General features: G+C 33.5%; 3 pseudogenes across 1 annotated transcript; all 3 read right to left on the reverse strand.

The window, feature by feature from the left end:
• Window positions 1–1,143: 1,143 nt before the first annotated feature.
• On the reverse strand, window positions 1,144–3,438 carry LOC120073890 (cysteine-rich receptor-like protein kinase 29; annotated as a pseudogene). The gene is made up of 7 exons (XR_016528421.1): window positions 3,299–3,438; window positions 2,789–2,926; window positions 2,561–2,699; window positions 2,255–2,465; window positions 1,919–2,156; window positions 1,698–1,850; window positions 1,144–1,495 (listed from the first exon to the last, which is right to left on the reverse strand). The product of XR_016528421.1 is annotated as a cysteine-rich receptor-like protein kinase 29 (transcript).
• Window positions 3,298–4,185, reverse strand: LOC150037027 (antimicrobial ginkbilobin-2-like protein; annotated as a pseudogene).
• Window positions 4,186–13,171: 8,986 nt separating this feature from the next.
• On the reverse strand, window positions 13,172–13,708 carry LOC150037028 (secreted RxLR effector protein 161 pseudogene; annotated as a pseudogene).
• Window positions 13,709–15,806: the final 2,098 nt, after the last annotated feature.

A 15,806-nucleotide genomic window follows, 5' to 3' on the forward strand; every position in this document is an offset into this window, starting at 1 on the left:
TATTAGTTTTGTTTTGTTTTGTTTTCAATTATACTGTATGTGAGTGTGACTATGTGTCATGTGACTCTGGACTCTTATATTAGTTTTGTTTTCAAATATATATGAAATATGTATTAAAGGTTCTTGAATTTTGACTCACAATCACAAATTAAAAGAGAAAACTAAACATGATTGATAAGGAAGAAAACTAAATATTATGAACGATTTATAATTTATAATTGTAATTTTCATATATATTTTAATAAATAAATATAATTTTTTCTAAAGGAAGAAAAAAAGGCAAAACCAAAAAAACCAAAAAAATGAGGAAAAAAAAACTTGACCCGACAAAAATCGACAGATTGACAGTTCGGCCGGTCGTTTTTTAGCTCATTCGCTGGTCGGGGTCGGTTTGGATATATTACAAATCGATCCTGGTCGGTTCGGGGTCGGTCTGGTCGAAAAACCGACCCCGACCGATCGATGATCACCCTTTGGTATCTAATTGCTTGCATTCGCAATACCATTAATAATTCAAGATCAATTCAGTTTGATATTTTGTATTTTGAATTGAGATTTTTCATAAGTTTTATTTCGAGAGATTGAGGGTATTTTTAGACTAGTTATGAATATGTGGTAAAATAATTTTAATTATTTTAAAATTACTCCTAAACTTGTTTTAAAAATAGCTTCTTTCCTGATACTCATCATGGATTGCCAAAGATGGTGATATGCCAAGTATTATGGTTTTTATCATCAACAAAGATGGAAATAAAGCTATCTTCAAAGTTTCTTATAAGGCTTTATACGAAGGTAAGTTTACAGATGAACTACACTTTATTTTGAAATAAACAAGATATACAAAATGAAATCTAAGAAGAAAATAATAGATCATATTTACCCAACATAACTTTTGAGGTTCATTGAACAATATAGATACATATAAAATTTACCCTTTTTTTCAAAATAAAAAGTAACTTTTATATGGTGATGACAATCTGATTAACGAGGATGGAACTCAGTAACAATTAAAGAACACAAAAAGGAACGTAGAGATAGGGAAGATCGACACATAAATATACGTGGTTCACTAACAGTGTGTTAGCTACGTCCACGGGCAGAGAGAGAACAATATTATTTGAGAGAATGTTTTCAGAAATTACATTAAAAAACGGCCTCTAGGGTTAGAGAGTTTATATAGCGCACTACTTTAAACCTTAGGGTCAAAATCGTAAATAACTACAAATAAATAAATATGCTGAATACGAAATCTGAATAGGTTTCAAGGCATTTCAACACTATGCATGAAGAATGCAGGTTTAGAGGGTATAGGGAGAGTAATAGAAGAACTACTTAGCTTCAGAACCATCGAAGCCATTGTTGGTCAATTTGCTACATTTTCTTAAACACACAATAGTCCAATGTGAATGCATCTTATCATTTCAATCCTTGAACCAACAGTAAGTGTTGAATCTATAATATTTGAAGTTGTTCCTTCTCTCCAATTTTTCCATGCCTTACAAGAAAAAGTTCACAATGGTTAGTTAAATTAGAACTTAGGGATCTAATAGTCTATTACAGCAAAACGATATAAGAGCTAAATTAAACAACAAATAATTAACAATCTTTTTTCTTATATCAAAATCTTCCATCACAAAAGCTGCTTGAAGGGTTGTCATAGGTAAATGGAAACTTTGAGAAGTGAATCATATACTTACAAAGCTCGAGAGATCTTCGATGTTTTCTCCCTTACGAAAGCAATTATTTTTATGACCATTCAAAATTTCAAGAATCAAAATGTCAAAGCTAAAGACATCTGATTTTACGCTGAAAATTGTCCATGCATTACATACTCTAGAGCCATATAGCCACTGTAAACATAATAACAAAAAATTATTTAAAAGTATTGTAAAGCAAAATATAACTAATTTGTACTTACTAAGTCCCCGCAATTCTACTTGTATTGTCTTGTGTCTCATCTACTTCAAACAATCTTACCGTACCAAAATCTGCAATCTTTGGATCCATTTCTTCATCTAATAAAATATTGCTAGCTTTGAGATCACGATGTATGATTCGAAGACGAGAATCTTCATGAAGGTAAAGAAGTCCTCGTGCAATTCCAGTTATGATTTTATATCGTCTTTTCCAGTCTAATAGTGTCCGCTTTGCAAAATCTACGCAATCATCCGTTTAGGTAAATAACTTTGCCAATTATAAGAAAGAATGGCTTTTCCAAGAGTGTAGGACAAAAGACAAAAAACCAAAGTCATACCAAATATGAATTTGTCAAGGCTGCCATTTGGTACAAACTCATATATGAGAAGTCTTTCTGTTCTTTGCAAGCAAAATCCCAACAGCCTAACCAAGTTTCGATGTTGAAGTTTGACCATCAAAAGGACTTCATTTTTGAATTCAACATCTCCTTGTTGTGAATTTTTCGCAAATCTCTTCACCGCTATATACCTTCCATTAGGTAGATTACCCTGAAAAAGATCAATAATTAAATAAAGACTATCACTTTACTCCTTATTTATGATTTGGACATCATCAGTAACAATTCTTTTAATTCATTTCATACCTTATAAACAGCTCCAAATCCACCGTGTCCGAACTTGTTTTCACTTGCAAAGTCATTTGTTGTGACTTTAATGCAATCGAAATCAAATTGAATCATCTCCTCACTGCTAATTTCATCAGTGGTTTCTCGTGATTTATATCTAAGCGCAGATTATTAAGACATGATTAAAAAACTTCCGAATCAAAGCATATTAAACTGCCTATCTAAAAGAAAACAGAGGAACCATACCTTCGAAATTGTCTAATAATCTTTTGTTCTTTCTCTTCGTCAGTACCAAAATGATGAAAATGCCAACCAGAAGAACGATAGCAGAAACGATGGACACCCCAACGATTACAACAGTTCTACCAGTATTGCTATTATTTCCTGATAAAGGACAGAAAAGCTAGATAACGTGGGTTTAATGCATTAACAAAAACTCCATCTCCTATCTATCTTTTAAAGAGTGCAAGATCATTTAGGTTTTTCAATGTAGGATCTTCAACAGGTTTTATGTATGTAGTGAATTCAAGTTCAATTAGGTTGATATTGATGGTGTTTCTGCTTACTAATGCAAAATAAATAAATAAAATAATAAATAAATAATGCCAATTTTTGTTTTAGAAAATTGATTTTTTAATTAAAAAAATTCATACGTATGGAAAAAAAAAAAAAAAAAAAAACTGCATCAGTGCAATCTAAGCCACACCTAAATATGACCCAACAAACTTAAATAAGTTTTGAGAACATGAATGATACCAGGTATTGGAGGGGGAAGGTTCAACTGATGGCGAAGGTGGAGGCGGAGGCGGAGACAAATAGGAAGGTTAGATTGGGGTCATCTCATAATTGAGTTGACAACTAGTTGCAAGTAATCTGGCCCCTAAGCTGGCGTTGCAACAAGTAGGAAGAGATCTTTGAAGCTGATCCAGGCAGTTAAAACAGTCCAAATTGGACAAATCAGGAAAACGATCAAGCAAGCCATATATGGTATCCATACTCGGACTTGGAACTTTCTCAGATCCACCAGCAGACTTTCGAATTGAATTCCCACTCGCAGCCTCCCCCCGCAGTCGATCTATCAAACTCCTCAATGCTTCATTGAAACTGTCTGGGTTTGCTGCTTTGATAGTGTTCCAGTAGAACATCTTCAAGGTGCTGTCTCCGACCCCGTAAATAGAATTGTTCGAATACCGAATTTGACAATTGTGGTACCATCCCTCTGCCTCTATCTGGTTTGACAATTTTGAGAAATCCTGAGCGTTGCGTTGTTCACACAGCTTCTACATTGTTCTAACGGAACACCTCCACGACAAAGAGCCAAAGCGGTGACGCGGTCGGGAACTTCACCGGAAGTGGCGTTGTAGAAACCGTAATCGACTTGGGTGTTGGAAGAGATGGAGAGAAGTACGGTGTCCAGATTTTTCTTGAAAGGACTGTCAGCGGTGTAGTTGGCTTAGTTTGAACAAGTATGAAGAAAGAAGTCTGGCTGAGAAATTGTGGGAAACATCAACTGGGCGTGAATGAAGTAAAGGAACAACAACAAACTCCAGGTCTCCATGGAGTTCTCTTGTAATTCTCCTCTCAAAATCTACTCCATTTTTAAACATCAAACTATTACAAACTTCTCAACGTACGTCTATGCCGTTGACTGAATTAATGAAAAAGTCACCAGTCATCCGTCACATTTTTTTTTTTTTTTAATTTATCATAGGAAAACACTTAGGGGTGATTAATAACCAAGGAGAGTTGGGTTGAATTGGTATTTTTACCAACTCAATGTTAGACAACCAACTTTAAATGTTGGTCACCCCTACTCTCCCTAATTCTCTCTCCCTCCCATGTTTTTAATGGTTTCACCCATAGGTCTCTGTTGGCGATTACCGTTACCACACTCTGACGACATACTCCGATGACCACCTTCGAGTGGCCAACTCCAAGCTCTAGCAACCACCTTCGACAAAACTTCAATAACCAATTCTGACAACTACCTTGGTAAAATAAACTTTGACATCCACATTCGCACGACTAACTTCGACGAAGAACTCTGGGCTTCACCAACCACCTCCGACGACAACTCTACTGAGTAACTCCAACGACTACCTTTGCATAAACAACTTCGGCGACATACTCTGCCTACCACCTTTGTGTGCCTAACTTCAACGACCACTGATAAAAATAAAACAGTGGGTTTAATTACCCACTATTTTATCATTCTCACTCTCACCCGTTTTCCAACGCGTTTTCATTACTCTCCCAACTCCCTCAACTACTTTGTCGTTTCTCTCTCTGATGCTCTCTTCACATTTACTCCGCTTCTCTCATCTTCTCTCTTCTTTCACCGTGCTTTCTCATTTTCTCTCTTCTTTCTTTGTCTGGCTCGTATGGGTTTTATTTTCCCTTTCTTTTCTCAACTCCTCCTTTCTCTTTTTTTATTTTCTTTCTATAGTTGTTGTTTTAGATCTAATTATTCTTCTTCTACTTAATTTTTTCATCTATCTAAAAGATATTACATACGACGTTCTATTGTTGTTTCACTAATCAAAAGTTCGACGATATGTTTTAAACAACCTATCCCTTGATATTTTCAAATTTTATATAATTCTAATGAAATAGTGGAACTCAAATTATTGCTCAAGTTTTTTTTCTTTTTTTAAAAAAAGAAAGTTTGTACACTGATGCAATATAATAGTAGAAAAATAGAAATCAATATTTTTAAAATCATTTACCGATTTTAGGAAAAAGGTAAACCCATATTCCACAAATTGGTCAAAAAAGACCATCTAATAGTTGGTTTTATGATTTACGTTGTAACATTTTGGTTTCTGTTTTAAGATTAACATTGAGTGTCATCCCTTCTATCTAAAACAATGTCAATAGTTTCATTTGATGGCAATAATCCTTTAAGTTCTTTTTAATTTTTACGGTAATTAATGATTAAATTGGGTTTTATAATGGAATAATCACTTATATTTGAGTGTTTAAAAAATTAAATTCAAAATTTTGTGTTATGTATATGAATACTTTGTAAAGAATTTGTTATGTATTGAAAATGGAAAAGAATTGGAAGTCTTTTTGTTTGTATCTTAGAAAAGTTTTAAAAAAAATGTATATAGTTGAAAATTAAAGTCAACAATAGCAAAAGAAAAAGAAAAAGACAAAATCGATTTCATTTACAAAAACAGCCCAAGATACTCTAACTCAACTCAACTCTATATCCAAACACAGACAATAATTACCAACTCAATTTAACTCTGCACACCAAACACAAGCAATGTAACTCTCCAGATAATAATTATCAATTCAACTCAACTCAACTAAACTCTCTGTTTTTATCGCGCATCAAACTGCCCCTATTTACCTTTTGGGCGGTAACCATTTTTGTTTTCAAATCTTTTTTATTTTTTATTTTTTTTTATCATGTTTGGCTATGTGATTAGAGTAGTATATCTTATATACTTAGGGAGCGTTTGATGTAAGGACTATCCTAGAACTATAATAACCACCTATTACTATAGTAAATATTATTTCAAAACCTCAAATTAACTACCTTCAACACTATTTCAAACCTCCATTTGCTACCGTTTTTCCTATTTTACGTTTACCATTTTTTTTTATTATCCGCTACAGTGTTTACCATTTTCTTCTCAAACTAAAATATTTACACCCACTACTACAGAAATTGGATTACTTGACGTTTTTCCAATGTTTAACTGTCAAGTATAGTGTGATAACTATTCGAGTGTCAAATATAGTGTGATAACTTGACTCCGAAAAAATGTCAAAGACAAATGTTTCTTGATACAATTTTCGTGTTAAGAAAGATAATGCACTTGAATTGGTGGTATGTCAAGTTTATTCGAGTGTTAAGTATAGTGTGACACTCTTTGACATTTTTTATGTATCAAGTATATGTCTTTTTGTTTTCAAATTAAATGCCCCAATCAATATTCTCATTTTCTTCCTTGTATTCCAACAATACAATTACATCAAATAAATAAACATTATATATTTAAGATCTATCAACTCAATATATTCACTAAAAATCCATATGTTCAACTATGAACACTCCTCACAAATTACAACAATATTTCTCTTTCACATGTACACGCACAAAATAAAATCTCAACTATCACTTTCGTATACAAAACTCAACTTTCAACAAACACAAAAGTGACAAATTGTTTAATAAATAACCTCTCAACAAATTACATTATTTAATCTATACATTGAGCTTTGAAGTCTAAAGTTCGAGAACTAAGGATCAGGCAAGCCATGTTTAAGCAAGTCAACCTGCAAAATAGAATAAAGGGCGATAACATGAAATTTCCAAATATATAGATAAGTGTTAAAATACAATAACATAATCTAACCTACGAAAAGTTCAATAATAATGGTTACAAAACACAAATTCCAGCAACTATGTAACAATTCCAAAAGAGTTTCAAGGCCTTAATACCTATCAAAACATGCAAATAGTGTTAACTTTGTTGGACATTAGCTCCAATCCCTTGAAATCTTTGAATTGAACATCAAAAATTGAAAATAACTCAATTATTAGACCAATACTTCAATGGGTAACAAAGAACTATTAATACTAACCTCCAAACTTACCAAAACATTGCCAAGATCAGTCTCAAACTTATTGGACATCAACTCAACTCCTTCTAACACTTCAAAATCAATCTCATCACCAAACATCAAACAAGTAAACCATTACAGAAGATGCTACAATAAAACCCAAATCACAAATTCATTCAAATACATCCAAAACACTTACCCGAAGTGTTTGCTCAAATCGATGCTTCACTCGAGCCTCGACCAATTTTCCTGAAAAAAAATAAAAGAGGAACAAGAACACTCATACACTGATTTATTTGTCCAGTCAGAATATACATCAAACCAAAGTTTAATAACAAGTTACTAAAAGTTACCAAAATTTGCCAAAGTCAAAATCTTGTAACCCCGCACAACACGCTTCCAATCTTCAAACTCCGCTACAACCTGAATCTATGACCTAAACATAATGGGTTTTTATTAGAACTAACCAAAAATCAAATAATATTCAAAATTATGCATATAAACCCACTAAAATACCAAACCTTACCCAAAACAGGGATTAGGGGTGTTCGGCTACAGATCTAGGCGGGGCTGAAGCGACGGAAGTGATTAGGGGTATTCGGCTATAGATCTGGGCAGGGCTGAAGCGACGGAAGCGACAGAAGTGACAGAAGTGTTCAACTACAGATCTGGGTGTGGTTGAAGTGACGGAAGCGGTTGGGGGCATTCGGCTACAAATCTGGGTAGGGCTGAAGACTCGCGAATGATATGCATAGCTGGCCGGCTGGCGCCGCTAAGCAGACGACAAGGGAGCTGGGCAGACGACGAGGGAGAGGGCTGGCACGACTGAGTAGACGACAGAATGAAAAACTTAATAACAGTGACGCGAATGGAGGCGGGGGGAGAATGAAGGCTGACGATGGCTAGGGCTCTCGGGCACACGGAAGAAGAAAAAAATTGGGGGGAAGGGGAAGGTCGTGAGTGAGATGGTGAAGAAGGAGAGAAAGTGTTTTTAGTTTGAGAGGGAAATGAAAATGGGAGAGAGAAATATTATTTTATTTGATAATTTTGGTAGGAGGGAAACCAAAATTGACAGGGAAATGAAAATGGGAGAGGGAGGGAAACAAAAAATAAACTCTCTACACGATTGCTGAGTAAAATAAAGGAGGAGAGAAAGAGTTTTTAATTTGAGAGGAAAATGAAAATAGTAAAGTTTCTACATAATTGCTTAGTAACACTAGACGATTGTCCACAAACACCCCGCGATCGCTTACTCGGAACTACACGATCGCTTACAAAACATTACACGATCACTTACTAGTTTCTATACGATCGCCTACCAAATGTTATACGATCGCCTACCAAATGCTACACGATCACTGAGATCTGCTACACGATCGTTGAGTAACACTAGACGATCGCCCAAAAACACCCTGCGATCGCTTACCCGGAACTACACGATCGCTTACAAAAAAATTATACGATTGCTTACCAGTTTCTATAAGATCGCCTACCAAAAGCTACATGATCATGATCGCTGAGGTCTGCTACATGATCGCTTAGCTCTGCTACACGATCGCTAAGTAACACTAGACGATCACCCACAAACACCCCGTGATCACTTACCTGAAACTACATGATCGCTTACAAAACATTACACAATCGCTTACCAGTTTCTATACGATCGTCTACCAAATGCTACACAATCGCTGAGCTCTGCTACACGATCGCTTAGTAGAAGTAGACGATGAGTGACACATAATTGGAGGCCTATCAAATATCTGAAATATTCTGTCAATCTCCGCTTTTTTAACCCTTACTTGACAGGAAAAAAATGTCAAGTAAGAGCTTCTTATACTTGACATGTGAAACGTGTCAAGTAAGACTTATATTACTTGACACGAAAATTGTATCAAGTAAAGGTTCGCGTGATAATATCTGAAATATTCCGTCAATCTCTACTTTTTTAACCCTTTTACTTGACATGAAAAAAAATGTAAAGTAAGAGCTAGACCTTATATTACATGACACGAAAATCGTGTCAAGTAAAATTCGCGTGAAAATATCTGAAATATTCCGTCAATCTCCGCTTTTTTAACCCTTTTACTTGACTTTTTTTTGTCCAAAATCATATTACTTGACGTTTTTTTCCATAGAAACATCAAGTAATTAAAAACTACAAGTATCAAGTAATGTAGATTTTGTAGTAGTGACCTCAAATACATATTATTATAATCCAAACTAAAATAATCTATATCCTAAATACAAACTATTATAATACAACTATAATAACTTAGGACTACAATAACTAACTTCTTGCTCCAAACATATTATACTTTATGTTTGGTATATTAGTCAACTAATAAACTTTATATCTAATAGATCGTCAAGTTGTATAATTGATATACAAAATTTACAAGTTAACAAGTGTTCATGCTTGTGTTATTATTCGTGGACTTAGTTTGAATTCTTATAAGTATTATCTTTTTAGTACATCATCAATAACTTACAATTGTTCAATTTATCTTGTTGATAACCATTCTAAATGTATGTTGAGATAAACTGTGATAGACCAATGTTACACTTAAAATTAAACTTTGATTGAATGATTATCTCTACTATTAATATACTGGAATAAATGTTTTCTTGATAATGATTGATATACTAATAATATACCAAAGTTCTACTTAAAATAAAATTTGAATTGATGTTGATAAATTACTAATACACCAATATTATACTTGAAATTTGATTTAGAATGAACATAATTGATATATCAACATTATACTTGAAATGGACATAGAATGAGTGCTAATATACTACTGAAACAACAATGATATACTTAATAGGAATTTTAGTTGACTACTTATATACTATTGATACAACACTGTTAAATTTTAAATGAGTTTTGAATTAGTGTTGATAAACTATTGACACACTAATGTAATATTTAGTATATTAAATTTTGAATGAATTATAATATACTATTGATACACTAATTATATACTTGAAATTTATTTTGAATTAGTATTGACATAAAATTTAAATACCAAAGTTAAAATTTAAGTACATCATTTTGAATGAATACATCATATTTAGTATATTAGTTCATTTATATACGAAATATAAAGTATAGATACATTACGATTGATATATCAAATTAAATGTAATTTACGTACCATAAAAATAGTACTAAAATCTAAAAAAAATATAACAAATTAATTGATATACTTTATATTTATTATATTAATGGACAAAATGAATGCAATTAAGATATGCTATCAGATAAAAATTTTGAAAAAAATAAGAAAATTAATATCAAGATTTAAATCAGACCATCAAAATCAAATTAATTAAATAAAAACAACTTCATATAAAAAAGAAACATAAGAACAAAAATAACTCCCACCATAACAAAAAGGCCTATCAGTTTAAGTATATCCGTTTATTGATATATCAAATATAATATATATTAGATATATTCTCATACAAATGAGGATAAAATTGGAAGACTAAGAAAATATATTTTATTATTATTATTATTGCTATTATTATTTTGTTATATTTTAATATTTTAGAAAAAAATGTATGATTCACCTATTTTGTATATCCACCCAAATATCGTTATTCTAGAAAACTATTTATTTATTGATTGATTGGTTTTTGCTATCCATTATCAGTTTTTTTTTCAAAAATATTGTAATTAAAGTGTGGGGTAGGAGAATCGAATCTCTGACCTCGAAATCGATAGTAAAAAACTATACCAGTTGAACTATGCTCATGTTGGCTAAAAGTACTAAGGGTGGGAATTCAATATTAAACCAATAGGTATAGTCTAGACATGCATGACTATCTATCCATTGCCATTTCTCTAAATAAAAGAAAAGCCTTCTCACAAACCGTCATTAAATGAGGACCAGAAATTTGTGACTTTGACACCTCCACGATCTCTCGGTCTCTACTTCCGTATTTTTAACGCCTTATTGGTTCCTTTCCTATAGCAAAATTCTTAGGAGACCTTTTTGACTCCCACATTCCACGCAAGAATTATTCATATTGCCATCTTCATTCTTCAATCACATTTTTCTGCAAAATTTTGTGACTTCATTCACGATATCAATATTCAAAAAGACCATTCCACACGACACTAGTTATATTAATTAGTTAGGTTTAATTACAACTTTAGCCTTTAATTTTAACTTTTAAAAAGGTACCTATTAGTTCCACGAATTTTCAATTTTGTGTCTTAAAAGATCTCTCAAGAATTTTAAATTTTGTGTCTAATTAATTAGTCAGTAACTTCTTTGATATTTTTCAAAGTATACAAATCTATTAAAAAAACAAGATTGAAGGATTTACGTTTTCATTAGACATAAAATTTAACATTTCATGTTTAGATTTTACCTTTTGTTTATTTGGTTTTTTTTTTTTTTTTTTTTTCAGGTAAAAATCAAATATATGTACATAAAACTAAACATATATAAATAAGTATTATTTTTGGAGTCTTGTGATATGAATATAGCTCAATTGGTTATGACATAAATTTTAACTTTGATAACAAAATAGATTTTAAAAATTTGAATCCTCAACTCTTACCTATGGTTGAAACCTGGTATACGTCTTAAGTGATTACGAATTGCTAAAAAGTGTGTTTTTTTTCCTAATTTAACTTTGAAAGTGTGCATATTCAACCATCTTTAACCATTAATTATTGTCTATTTTGAGATGATATTTAATGCTATTACACATATATTTCAGGTTTATTGAAAGTACATGAATTATGCTTGGAAAATTGACATAACATAAACTAAAATGAAATAATCCAAAAAAAAAAAATTAATAAAAAAAAATGATATTTTACCCTTCTTAAAAATAACATCCCAAACTGCGGGTAAATAATAACACCCGAAGGAATAAAGTTGATGTTTCATGGGTCATCTAATTTGAGCTAAAAAATAAAAAAACTCTCCACATAACTCATACAACAAACATATTGCTGGGCTTGAGTTGCGGAAAATGGGCTGAAGAAACTGATTTACTAATTCTTTTGGGCTTTGACAAAACGATGCCCTTAAACGAATACTAGAAACCACCTTATTTCTTCACACAAACATAAACAACATGCTGCAAGCACAATCCGTGTGATGAACGATCTCGACCTTACACTTTGATGACTGAGATTAGAGCTTCACTCTTCTGCTGTAATGCACTTTGAAATACTAACTTTTCTTTTCTTTTTACAGAGAAAGAACGAGAGAAAAGAAAAGAGAGAATCACCGGGAGGCTGTTGGAAATCGCAGAGGCGATGAGTCTTTGGTCGTCTAGGCGATGGGAGGTAAAGCTAGGGTCGTCTAGACGATAAGGCACAAGTCATCTAAACGATGAAGGCTTTACTGAAGATCGTATAGACGAAGTCGTCTAAACAATGGTCGTCTACATGATGAGGCTTGCAAAAGTAAACGATCATTGGCTAAAAGCTAGACGATCGTTTGCTAAAAGCTACACGATTGGTGGGTCAGAGGTATATGATAGAGGAAGATGATAAGAAGAAAAAGAACGCGATAGTTTTACGTGGTTCAGCCAAGGGAGGCCTACGTCCACGGAGAAGCTGACGAGAGTTTTATTCAAGATTGCTTCAAGATAAGTGTGATCACTCAATCACAATATGCTCTCTCTCTATACAAATTAGTTATACAAAGTATTTAAAGGTAGCTTGATTTGTAACTGAATGAAGTTATTTTCATCTTCTGTATAACAATCTCCACCTTGAAATGAACTTCATGCTTTCTTCAGCTTCTCTGATCTGACTGTCTCTTTCCTTTAACCTTTGTCTCTCAGCTCAAACCCTATTATATCAAGGCACTTCTGGAGTTTAAGTTGAGTGACTGTTTTTGTCAACATGTCGGAGGCATTTTCTGAGGTATGAACTTTCAAAACTTCAATCTGTTTAGCTTCTATTTGCTGTCATATGAAATGATATTTCACATCTATATGTTTTGTTCTATTATGGTACTGAGAATGCTTTGACAAATGAATTGTATTCTGATTATCATAAAAAATCTTCACTGTGTTCTATTTAATTCCGAAGTCACTTAGGAGACCATTTAGCCATAGGCCTTCCTTCACTACTTCTGATAGTGCTATGAACTCTGCTTCAGTAGTAGAAAGGGCTACTACTGATTGTAAGGTAGCCTTCCAGCTTAGGACACACCTTCCAAATAGGAAGATATACCTTGATAATGACCTCCTTTTGTCTAGATCTCCGACATAATCTAAGTCTACATAACCAATCAGCTCTGGTTCACTGTCTGGTAGCCGTTGGTACATTAGTTTAGCATTAGTAGTACCCTTTAGGTACCTCATAATCCACTTTGTAGCCTCCCAGTGCCTCTTACCTGGACTAGCCATGTATCTACTCACCAGGTTAGTAGCATAGGCAATGTCAGGTCTTGTAGACACCATTAAATACATCAAACTTCCCACAACTTGGTAATAAAGAACTGTTGACATGATTTGCTGATGCTCAATGTCTGAATCTTTGGGTGAATTCTCTGCTGAGAGTTTGAAATGGTTAGCTATAGAAGTAGTTACTGCTTTTGCCTCTGTCATCTGATACTTCTTTAACAATTTATCTAATACTTCTTTAATAATTTACTGCAGTATTGTGACTGATCAATGCTTAGAATACTTGTTTTTCTGTTTCTAATAATGTCAATGCCCAGTATTCTTGTTGCATTTCCCATGTCTTTCATTTCGAACTCTGATTTCAGTAGATCTTTTACTTTATTCAGTTCTTTCATTGTTGCTCCTGCTAGAAGCATATCATCCACATATAGTAACAAGTAGATATGATGAGTATAGGACTCTGTATTTATATAAACACAGCTGTCATAGGAGCTTCTATAGAAACCATTCTTCTGAACAAAGTCACTAAACCTTCTGTTCTAGCATCTTAGGGACTGTTTAAGGCCATAGATAGATTTTTTCAGTAGGCACACATAATCTTCCTTCCCTTTGACCTTATACCCCTTTGGTTGGCTCATGTAGATAACTTCCTCTAGGAAGCCATGTAGAAAAGATGTTTTGACATCTAGTTGCTCCAGCTCTAGGTTATTTTGAGCCACAATCGACAACAATAATCTAATAAAAGTCTGTTTTACCACTGGAGAAAAAATCTCATTAAAATCAACACCTGGCCTCTTTGTAAAGCCCTTAGCAACCAACTTAGCTTTAAATCTAGGTCCTTGATCATTAGAAAAACCTTCCTTCAACTTGTACACCCATTTGGATGCAATTGGTTTACATTCTTTAGGCAAAGATGTCAACTCCCATGTGTTATTTCTCACCAGTGAATTAATATCTTCATTCATAGCTTCTATCCACATCTTAGCTTTAGAACAACTCACTGCTTCCTCAAAGGTTGAGGGTTCTGCATCATTAGTTAAATCAGAAGCATTCAAAGCTAAGTAGTCTTCATACCTTGATAGTGGGACAATATTTCTTCTTTGCTTATCTCTAGCTAGGCTATAACTTCTCAACTCTAGTTCTTCTTGCTCAGGATCAATAGTAGCATCTTTTACTTCTTCTTCTAGATGAGGTAGTTGATCAAAGTATGATTCAGAGCTTGAAGGATCAGAAGTAGGAACTAAAACTTGCTCCACCTCAATTGTATCATTCTTCTCTTGAGGTACTGAAACATTAGGGTTAGTTTTCTGCATATACATCTCATCTTCCTTGCAAACTACATCTCTACTAGTTATACATCTTTTCTCAGTAGGGTGCCACATTCTAAACCCCTTAATACCTTATGTGAAGCCCAAAAACATACACTTCACAGTTCTGGCAGCTAATTTCCCTTTACTCTGATGAACAAAGCCAGTACAGCCAAACACCCTTAGTTTATTTAGGTTAGGTGGTTGTTTAGTCCATCTTTCTTTAGGGTTAGAAGGTTAAGAGATGCATGAGGGCATCTATTCAGTGTATAGACTGTATATGAGGCTGCCTTTGACCAAAATTTCTCAGGAACTATAGCATCAGATAGTAGGCTTCTTACTCTCTCCATTATTGTTTTGTTCAACCTCTCTGTTACCCCATTTTGCTGAGGTCTATACCTAACTTTCTTGTATCTAGTTATACCATGTTGTCTGCAATAAACATTGAACTTCTCTACACAGTACTCAAGCCCATTATCTGTTCTAAGACACTTAATCTGACAATTAGACATTTTTTCAACCATGATCTTCCATTCTATAAACTTTTCAAAAACTAAATCCTTAGATTTAAGGAAATAGATTCAGCTCTTTCTTGAGTAGTCATCAACAAAATTTAGGAAATACTTGGCACCACTTAATGAATGAAAAGGTGAAAGATCCCATAGGTCTGAATGCACATAGTCAAGGATGGCCTTGGTTGTGTGCTGAGCCTTCACAAAGCTCTGCCTAGTAGCCTTCTCTATTACACAATGTTCACAAAAGGATAGGCTCTGATGAACTCTCTTAGGTAGAATACCTTGGATGGTTAGAGCTTGTAGACTTTTGCCACTAATGTGTGAGAGTCTTTTATGCCATAGGTCTCCTTCAGTAGGCTGATTTTGAGTCACAATCAAAGCTGAGTGTACCTGATGAACTCCTTGCACTACATACACTCTATTTATCTTCACCCCTCTAAGGATAGGCTTACTGTTCTTCAAAACTTCACAGTAACCTTT

Source organism: Benincasa hispida, chromosome 3 (assembly GCF_027475165.1).
Source record: "Benincasa hispida cultivar pf3 chromosome 3, pf3_genome.v1.1, whole genome shotgun sequence".
Taxonomy (NCBI): Eukaryota; Viridiplantae; Streptophyta; class Magnoliopsida; order Cucurbitales; family Cucurbitaceae; genus Benincasa; species Benincasa hispida.